Here is a 10,507-nt window from a genome sequence, read left to right as displayed (position 1 = left end):
ATCGCGGGACTTGTGCACATCGCAGGAGCGGCAGCTCCAGGAGCAGCTGGAGCGCGCTCTGTGCGCACCACCCCAGCCCGGGGAGGAGCGGGAGCCGGGAGGGAGGAGGGTTCGGGGTGCTGGTTACGTAAATTATACTAGCCCAGTGAGAGGCCTCCAGGCTGGGGCTACGGGAGGAGGAGGAGGGCCCGCGCAAGGAGGAGGGGCTGAGAGGCAGCGGGCCGGGGTGGGAGGGGGGCGGGGGCCGGGGGCGAAGTGACCAGGCGGTGGCGGCGGCTCTGCCGAGGTGACAATGTGTTAGGAGCCCTCGCTCGGTCTCTTGCGGCTCCTTGGCCTTGGCGCCCGCTCTCGAGGAGCCCTCCAGCCCGCCGCTGCGCTATGAGGGCGCCTCTCCAGGGCTGGCCGAGGCCGGAGCCGGCTCGCTCTTCTCCCGGGGAAGTGTGAGCAGAGAGGCGCGGGCGGGAAGTGGGACTGCGCGCGGCGCTCGCGGGCCGGCGCGGGTTCCAGGTGAGCACGGGATCGGTGTGCCCCACACTCGTCGCAGCCGGCCGGCACCTGCCGGGTTGGGTCGGAGGCTAAATTCCGTGCGTGGACCGCCGTTCCCTCTTCGCGGGATCCCTGGCCACGACAGCAGGTCTCCGTCTCTCTCACTCTCTCTTGCTTCCCCTCTGATTGTCTGGGAACAGTCCTCTTTGGGTGGCCCGAGTGCCTGGGTGGGCGCCTCGAAGTCCCGCAGCGGGTGGCAGCGCACGGAGCCGAGAGCTCCGAACCAGTCCCAGGAAAGGGGCGCCGGCGAACCCGGTACACCGGCCTCTCGGGCTCTCGAAGCGCGCTTGCTCGCCGCTGCAAGTGCGGAGGAAAGACCGCCAGGCGCGGAACTTTCTACCGCTGCCCGCCCCCTACCCTGCTCTCTCTGCTCCCCGGCCAAGCTGGGGGGCGCCGGCCACCCTCTGCGCTTCACTGGCGCTCAGCCCCGGGGGGACATGGCCTTCCAGCCCCAGCAACTTTCTCCCACCAGCTGCGGGCGGTGTGGCGCTGCGGTGCTCTGACGCTTCTACACCGGGCTTTCAACACCGGGGACGCGCTGGGTCTCGGGTGTCGTCCTCGACGGTTGCCTTCCTCTATATTTCTGCCTTCCTTTGCGTCTTAGTCTCTACTTGTCCGTGTCTGAGTCAGTTTCTTTCTCTAATTCTTGATCTGGCTTACCGCATCCGCTCCGGGTTTGTCTCTCTCTCTCATTCTCTTTCCCCCTGTTTTTCTTGGGATGTTCCCGCGTCTCCGTTACTTTATCTTTTCCGCTTTCTCTCCGTCTTACCTTATTTTTTTATGTTTTTTTCCCTCTCTCTGCCTCTCTCCTCTCATCTCTCCTGCCTCGTCCCCCCGAACACCACCAGCTCCCATATTCCGAGACTCCTTGTCCGGCCCTCCTGGGCACCTCCAGGTACAGAGACCTCCTTTCTCAGAGCCGGAGGAGACTTGGGGATGGAAGCGGAGTGCTCTTGTCTGGGCTGTCGTGAGGGGACTGAATGAGAGTCGCAAGGGCCGCCTCCCCGCCCCGGGTCCGAGGGCTCTGCGCTGCTGAGAACCCGGGCTCACGAAGGCTGCTGTTTGGACAGCGTTAGCTGCGGGTGCCCCTCCTCTTACTCCGTTCTTTGCCTAGAATCAGTTGAATTTCCAGGTGGAGAGTCTACATCTCCACTCTTTACAGGCAGCCACGGGAGGAGACAGTGGGCAGATGAATACAGAAGCTTCGGGATCCAGGGACATCTAACCTGGAAAGGGTGGAAGCTTTCCTGAGGCAAAGGTGTTGCTGTCTGAGGAGCACTGGGGACTGCCTGCCTTCAACTGTCGTAACACTCAATCCGTGAGCGGTTTCTTTCGGAGAGACAGCCGTCACTCTTCCCTGAAATGCATCATAGGGATTTTATTTGCAGGGTTAAAGACACTGACTGCCCCAGCCCCTTGAAATTTCGAGTATCCTTGGGGCCCCGGATCTTCAGCTTTATATGAAGACTGCTTTTGCTCAAGGTTGCTCCCCCCGCCTCAGTGTGTGTGTGTGTGTATGTGTGTGTGTTTGCGTTCCTGCCCTCTAGTGTTAGAGAAACCTGCTGGTTTGAGAATATTGAAAAGTAAGGTGAACCTATTGGTGACTTACTTTTGATCTCTCCCCTTCTCAGGTCGTTCTCCTTACCTTCACCCATCCTTTCCTTTTCTTCATCTTGACTTTTTTGTTGCAGTAGTAATCTTTCCTTTGCCCTGATCTCAACAAACTCCTCTCCTGCAGAATTAGAACCTCAATATTGAAACATCATTTGAGTCCTTAAGAGGTGGATAGATTTGGAGAATTTTCATAGCCTAAAGCAGGCTTTCAACATAAGAAAACATGCCATTTTTCTGCATCGTTCAGTGCAAACCAGGATTTCACATCTCTTCCTTATGCCCCTGCCCACATTCAACTCCACTGAGAATTTTCCCTGGCTTCTCCTCCTTGTTTAAATAAATGCTTTTCATTCACCATTTCTGTGATGCTCATCCCATTCTAGGGCTTAAGCTGATTGCTTAAGTAGAGGCACTAAGCAGTTTTGGGAAGAAGAAAAGAAAGGTTTTCCAAAGGAAACAAAGTGCTTCTGGTATAGATTAATTCTGGATCCCAGTGTCCAGAGTGGGGCCAGGTGCTGTCTCAGATATTCAGACCCTAGCACAGTGTAGGAAAACTAGTAAATGCTTCCCAGAAACTTACTGGTTGATTGATTAGCATGGAGCTAATCATAGGCTTTGAAGTCACCTAGCTATGTGAATGTCTACATACAAGAAGTTGAATTCTACCTCTTGTTTGTTTGTTTCACTTAGTCTTTTATGAATGGGAATTGAGGACTAGCAGAAGGTGAAACATGAGTCCTCTGTGTCCTTAACCCATTCGCTACTTGAATTTGACCTTCTCTGCAAGTCTTTAACTTGGCTGATGTTCTTTAATAGTCAGTGCAGAATTGAGGAAATGAGTTTAGAGGCTCTGATGGTGGCATCTCTCAGCCTTCTTACCTAAAAGTAAACTAGAGCATGACATTTGTGAGTGAATACTTTCCGGTGGTTTTCACACGTGAAAAGTTCTCTTTTTTTAATGTAAAGAACAGATGTATCAGCTTAAAATATTTGGGGCCCATAAATTAATCTGCAAACTCAATCACTAAATAATTTATAGGTTCCTTTATTGCTTGAAATGTATGTGAGAGTGTGATACTACATGTGTATGAGAATTTGCAAAGTACCTGGAAATGTAATGCCTCCTGATACAAGTTTCTAGTAGGAATCCCTGTGCTGCTGTATTGTTTTCATGATGCCATGACAGTCACCTCTTAAAATAGTTGAGGATTTACCATGAATATTGTTCTGGAGCGTGTTCAAGGCCATTTTGCTTTTAAAACATTACTTATAAATCAGCTCCTACTCTATCCAGTTTTTCATATTTAAAAATAGCAAAGACATAGTGAAGATGGAAATTCTAATATTGGTTGAGATACATTCTGATCTCTTAAGAATATTGAGACACATTTAACTTTTTAAAGATGTACATTACTTTCAGGTTTAAGTTATGTCAGAGTGAAATACAGTGTTTCCATTTTGCCAACTTGATTCTAAGAAGTGGTAGTTGTACAAGAACATTTCCATCTAATAGAGATTTTGTAACTTTTTAAAAATTTTGGCGTTTTAGGAAGAGGGTGCGAACAAGGAATAAATGGATACTTTTATTCTTTCTGGTTAGGAAAATGAAGAAGATATTGATATTTCTGAATAAAAAGAAAATTATAGAAGATGATTGAGAGTAAAGTATGAATAAAGTCCTGCCATGTGAAATAAATAACAATGCTACATGTCTCTGATAAGTGTTTTTGTGCTTTATGAAAATGAGCAGATCCTATAGTTTTGTCCTTTAATTTGCTTTATTAAGCATCCTATTTTCAAGATGCAGCTCCTGCAATAAGCAACAAATTCTTGATTGTGACTTTTAATACATTGCCTCTTGGGGCTTGTGTTGATATCAGTAGGAAAAACATGTAGCCCTCTTAAATCTAATGAAATCTAGCAGGATCACTACTTTGGAGTCTGAGTGACCATATGCCTAATTATCCAAGAATTTTAACTGGCCTTTGTTTTTTTAATCCTTCCTGTCATCAGAGTAAACATATGTGGAACATCAAATCAAGACTTATATATATATACATATATATGTATATGCTGCTGCTGCTAAGTCGCTTCAGTCCTGTCCGACTCTGTGCGACCTCAAAGACGGCAGCTCACCAGGCTCCCCGGTCCCTGGGATTCTCCAGGCAAGAGCACTGGAGTGGGCTGCCATTTCCTTCTCCAATGCACAAAAGTGAAAAGTGAAAGTGAAGTCGCTCAGTTGTGCCTGACTCTTAGAGACCCCATGGACTGCAGCCTACCAGGCTCCTCCATCCATGGGATTTTCCAGGCAAGAGTACTGGAGTAGGGTGCCACTGCCTTCTCTCTCTCTCTCTCTCTCTCTCTATGTATATATATATATATAAGAGAAGTGCTACAACTACCACTTCTTAAACTCAAGTTGAAAAAATAGAAACATTGTATTCCACTCATATAACTTTAACCTGAAAGTAATGTACGTTGTTAAAAAGTTAAATGTGTCTCAATATTCTTATCATTAGAGATCAGAATGTATCTCAACCAATACCAGAATTTCCACCTTCACTATGCCTTTGCTATTTTTAAATTTTATATATATATATATCTCTCGGAGAAGGCAATGGCACCCCACTCCAGTACTCTTGCCTGGAAAATCCCATGGACGGAGGAGCCTGGTAGGCTGCAGTCCATGGGGTCGCTAAGAGTCAGGCACAACTGAGTGACTTCACTTTCACTTTTCACTTTCATGCATTGGAGAAGGAAATGGCAACCCACTCTAGTGTTCTTGCCTGGAGAATCCCAGGGATGGGAGAGCTTGGTGGACTGCTGTCTGTGGGGTCACACAGAGTTGGACACGACTGAAGCGACTTAGCATAGCATACTGTATATATATATACTGAGTCTGACAGTCTACTTGATGATATTTCATAATATTTCCTATGCTGCACTACAGACACACTAAGCATATATCTGAATACATAAATCACATTTAAAGATCCTATACTGTCTGCTTTGATAAACCATTTTAACATTTTAAGTCATTTTAACATTTTAGACTAATATTTACAATTTATATATTAAAGCACATTGTTTGGTTAAATTTTTCTGCCATTCAGTTACAGACATACATATTTTTGAAGAGTCCAGCTTCCCATTGTGAAATTTAGTACTTAGAAAATTCACAGAAATTTGTGAAAATGAATATACACATGAATTTACTAGTAGTTGGTCATCGTTTGGGGCATTATAAGCAATTATCTTTGGGAACAAAGTATAATAAAATCGATTTTATTTATTTGATATTTATTTCTTTTTGATTAAGATTTAGACCTATGTGTATGTTCTCAAGGTAGTATATTTACAATAATATGTTTAATTGGTCTGAGATAGTTATCAAGAAATTATTACAAATGGCTAAAGACATTTATGTGATTAATATGTGTTCTAATGTCCCTTTTAGATACAGTAGCTAAAATTCATTTTTAGCTATTAGTTTTCCAATTTTATTTATCTTTAATATATTTAGGGCCTATTTAAGCTGAAATTCTTAATTTTTAAAAATTATTGCTACAGGTTATTAAGAGATTGCTGGCATCTAACTTTCCTCTGAGGACCCAAATATCCAAATAATTATAAATCTCATAAACTATCAGGTTCTCTTTTAATGTTTGTTATTATTATCCTCCACAATTGACCTGAAACAAGATGCAAAATATTGGTTGTTAAACATTGTTCCATCTTAATGGTTAACCCTCCCAACATGGCTTGAGAGGGATGTAGGGGAAGTGGTGACTGTTACCATCATCGCAGGAACATATTTGTGATCCGCTTTTAGGTGAGAAGATGTAAAACACTGTCCAGATAAATATTCACGCTTCTTTGTTTTTTCTTCGAGAAGTACTTACTATTAAGATAGATGGGAACTCTCCAAGATATTCCAGGGTTTCTACCATGATGTAGAATTAATTGGGATTCTATTTAGTACATTAAACTACATTGAATTGTCACTTAAATCTTGTTTAAGATCTTGTAGAACATTATAAGAAGAGTGTGATTAAACTGTTGTTGGTACTCTGGTGAACAATACATGCGCTGAGTAGCCACTGTAAACAGGAGAATTTCAGACAGAGCTTGCACATTCAAAATCATCTAAATTATACCTCAGAGACTGTAGCAAATGTCAACTTAGTCTCTTGCCTAATATTAATTGCTTTGCTATTATAAGCTCAGTGCCATTTTTTTTGTTGTTATAAATGAATTTTGACATAGGAGGAGGATTATCTTCTTGTAGACCAGAAGCATAACAATTTAATTTCCTTTTGAGATTTTTATTATATAATTAGTTTCAGATAGAGAGGATGGGATTTATATGACTATCAAGACCCCTGTGCAGTACCACCATTAGGCTAATGAAAACAAAATTGGGAACAAATACTTGGAAACAAATATATGTAAAGGTTGTAGCCATTTTGATTTATTGATGAGGGAGTTAAAATGATGAAGAGTTACAAAGTGATAAAATAACTAAAATTTATTGGATACATACTTTGACTTGTATTGTGAGTAAGTAAATATCTAACAGCTCGTACTATAGTTTATCCTCAAAATACTATGAATTATATGTAGTATTACTATCCCCACTGATAAATGAGGAAGCACATATGCAATATCACACAGCTGATCTGTATTAGGGGCAGGGATCACATCAGTTATATCTATCTCTGAAGCCAGTGCTCTAAGAGTTCTCAAAATGACATTTTCACTAATAAAATTTTTTTTTAAATGAGTGTCAACTTCCATGTGGACATTTTCTTTTTGCACAATGAGAATAATTTTTAAGTCTATTTATATCACAGTCATTTTATCAAAGAATGGACATTGTAACAACAATAAGATGGCAGAACTAAATCACAAAATATAGTCCTTAAAGTAGAATAAATTTAGCTTCCTGTACTTTCTACATTGCATTTATTTTTCTAATTTAACAAAGACTGAAGAAAATTCATCACAGTCTGGTAATTTATTTCACCACATTCTGTAGCCTGCGATTGGAACCCTCCTTAGTCTGAGCCACTCAAATATACTGCTACCCAGTGGGTCCCAAGCACCCATGCAACACAGGCCAGCGTGGGTGTGATATCTGTGACTTTGTCCTTATAGTTATTCCTTTCTCTTTCTAGTTGCAAGTCTGGGCAATACGATTTGTATCTAGGAAGGATGGTAACAGTTACCCTAAGCCTCAGTTTACTGCTTCAATTTTTTTTTGAAAAAATTAGAGAATTGGAGGCAATTTGATCTTTTGTGGTAGTTAACCACAAATCATTATTACTAAGACAGTGCCAATCTGTGTCCTTGGATAAAGAATGAATACTGGGCGAAAACAAAAGGAGCATGTCTCAAGAACTTATTCTATCCTCTTTAACCAGTATGTCCCAGTCTTTAGGGCTCAATTTGATCCCTTTTTTTTGCATGTTTATTTTCCTTGATGAGGACAAAGCAGTTTTGCTTTAGGTAAGAAAGAAAATTCCAAAGCTAAACTTCTAACTGCTTTTGTAAAACTGACTGATGCTATTAAACCCCAAGTTGCTTTGGACAGTGACTGTTGTGGCCATGGAAGGGGAAGTGGACACTGGTGGACTGTGTGGGATATAATTAAATTGACTTGAGACGTTGTTTAATGTCATTGCCAGCAAACCAGTTTGGAAACTGAAATTATCTCAAGAGGTTTTGTTTGTTTGTTTTAATATAGGTTGTCAGATTCCACTGATACATATTCTCATTTGCCTGGGGTAGATACATAGGGATCTATCTTTATAAATATTTTTCTAGATAAGTTTGATGTACAAGGTTTCAAGCAACTGAACTACTTCTAGAACACGTTTCAGATTTAATAATTTTTAGTCAATTAAACAAATATAGAAGTTACTATGTCCTGGACATTATTCAGAATACTTAACAGATATTAATTAATTCATTTAATCATAACAACCCCTGAAAGTAGGTTTTATTAGTATCTCCATTTATAGACAAGGAAATTGAGACACAGAAAGGTTAAGTGAGTTGCCCAGGGGAAGTTGCTGAATGGTGGAGCATGGACTATGCTATTTTGATGAAACAGTTAATGGTCTGCTTTAAGTCACAAAGCTTGAAGCAATAGAAATGAAAATGGAACCCAGATTTCTGTGTTTTGTTTCCTATTTGAAGAATTTTTGCCTTTAAAAGTAAAGGAAGAAAATCTGATGAACAAAGTCAAAAACAAAACATGTTTACCCTTTAGAAGTCATAGCACCAGATTAATAAAGAAATTTAATTATGAAAGATAATAAATGTGGAAAAACAGTAGCTTTCTTCAAGTAGATTTATTCTTGACTTTTCTTCGGTGCAGACCCACCCACCCTCTCCCCACCATCCCTAGCAAAAAAAAAAAAAATGAAAAGAGCAAGAAGTTAACACAGAGATGTAGACAAAAGGAAAAAACCTGTAAGAGGGATTTCTATATAGAGATTTCAATCTATAACTAAGATCTACCTTAGTTAAAATAAAAAATACCTTATTGTCCTGCAATTACTGTTCATAAATTATTTAGATTACACTAGGAAATATTAATATTTTAAAAAGGATTGGGGAAATCCTGCTGAAAAATCTTGATATTTTTCTTAAATAAGTTTTGTGAAAGCTTTATATAATATAGAGTATCTATACTCATTTGTAATCACTGTTAATTTATAGAGAATTGATGTATTTATCTTTGAGGAGGTGCTCCTTCTGATATTTGGTTGATTTTTAGCAACTTTCTATTATCTATTCTTGTTTAAAGAACTTATGTAGTATTTAATGAGCTTTCTTCAGTTTTAAAAATATTATTTTAAATGGGTACTTGATTAGATTGTTATAAATTGTTTAAATTAGATACCCCAGTAATGAGTCATTCTACCTGCCTGGTATTTTAAAACGTAAAAATCTACACTTAAAAACAATTCTGTTTTCAGATTCTGTAAGTGAAGTGAGAGGTATGAGATTACTGACTGAATTTTAAAACTCACTTCTACAGTCTTCTCTCTTTCTCTCATGGTAAATTCCACCTCTTTTTCTGAATCCTCAAAGCTCATATTTCTTTGATTCTCCTGATAATTCAGTCTCAAATGGGACTATACATCACTTGTCCTGAAAAATATTAGAAACCAGCCTGTGCCTAATCATGGTTCAGATTTCACTCATATCCTGTAGATTTTCAGGGGAGCTCTGTCTTTCCTTCTGAAATAAATACTGTTTCATAATTTCTCAATATGCTTTTTCTTCTGTATTTTTTCCTGGCTCCTCTCTTCCTTCTTCATGATGCTCTTGACTTTAAATTGTCCTTCTTCTGTGGCTTAATACATCCTCATAGAGCAGGGCTGGACTTATCTATTAGCTTTTTTTTTTTTTTTTCCTTTTTTGATTCTATAAAAATGTAAATAAAAAAGCTTCTGTTCATTTCATCATCTAGTCCCTGAGTAGGTAAGAGACAGACGCTCTAGCTCTTGCATCTGGGTCATTTAGCAGGAGGCTTGGGATGCTAAATTTGCATCTCATTACCTTTGTCTACTTTTAGAATGGTGTGCCTGGGCCCTGTGGTCAGTTGGCAGTATGCAGCCCTGGCTCCAAGGGAATGCTATGATACTTGAGGGGATGCCAATTTCAGTTGCCATCCAGTTCTCACATTCCTTGGTCCGATTTTCCTTATAAGATTTCCAATATATGTTTTATTATTGACTCTATACTATTGACTTCATGTCAGAAATTCATTGTGATATTAATCGATAGGTTATGATGAACAACTTTTATAATTTATATTCCATGGCTTCTATTCTCTGACTTCGGGATAATGTTTTTCCTATTAGGTAAACCTAGAGCAGGCATTTTGTCACAGATTTTTTAAGAGTTTTATTGTTGTGTCCTATGTTGAGATGAATTGTAGGTAATTGGATGGTGCAGCTGAATTAACACATTGAATTGCTGGTTATGAGACACTTCATTTGCTGTTGCAGACAACAATAGGCCCATTTTGCTTCTACAATGCACAAATTCTTATTATCTGTATAAAATTCTAATTCTAGTAGAATAACATGTATGCATCATTTCCATTCCTTTTGTGAGGGAAAATAACTTCAACGAATGTAAGATATTTGCCACTATTTCATTAAATAATTTTGAATTTCAATACAGTTTTTGTTTGAGAATGTTAATCAGTTGCCCACAAAAATGACCCCTCAGAACATGAAATCAGGAGTCCCACTTTTACCCTGCATACCCTAAAATGTGTGGAGGTGTGCAGTTTGCATTAATTTTTGTGGAGAGCCTCACTTGAATG

At 40.2% G+C, this 10,507-nt stretch overlaps 1 protein-coding gene across 4 annotated transcripts in view; it reads left to right on the top strand.

The window, feature by feature from the left end:
* Positions 1–314: 314 nt before the first annotated feature.
* GALNT13 (polypeptide N-acetylgalactosaminyltransferase 13) overlaps positions 315–10,507 on the top strand; it is a 656,510-nt gene continuing 646,317 nt past the window's right edge. For 2 of the 4 annotated variants that reach the window (XM_005202449.4, XM_024975591.2), the window contains exon 1: positions 546–634. The gene's annotated coding sequence lies outside the window, so the exon portion shown is untranslated. 4 annotated transcript variants of the gene reach the window in all.

This window comes from Bos taurus, chromosome 2 (genome assembly GCF_002263795.3).
Source record: "Bos taurus isolate L1 Dominette 01449 registration number 42190680 breed Hereford chromosome 2, ARS-UCD2.0, whole genome shotgun sequence".
In the NCBI taxonomy this organism is placed as follows: domain Eukaryota; kingdom Metazoa; phylum Chordata; class Mammalia; order Artiodactyla; family Bovidae; genus Bos; species Bos taurus.
The sequence above is the reverse complement of the archived record's forward strand: the minus strand, read 5'-3'. Positions and strand labels throughout refer to the sequence as shown.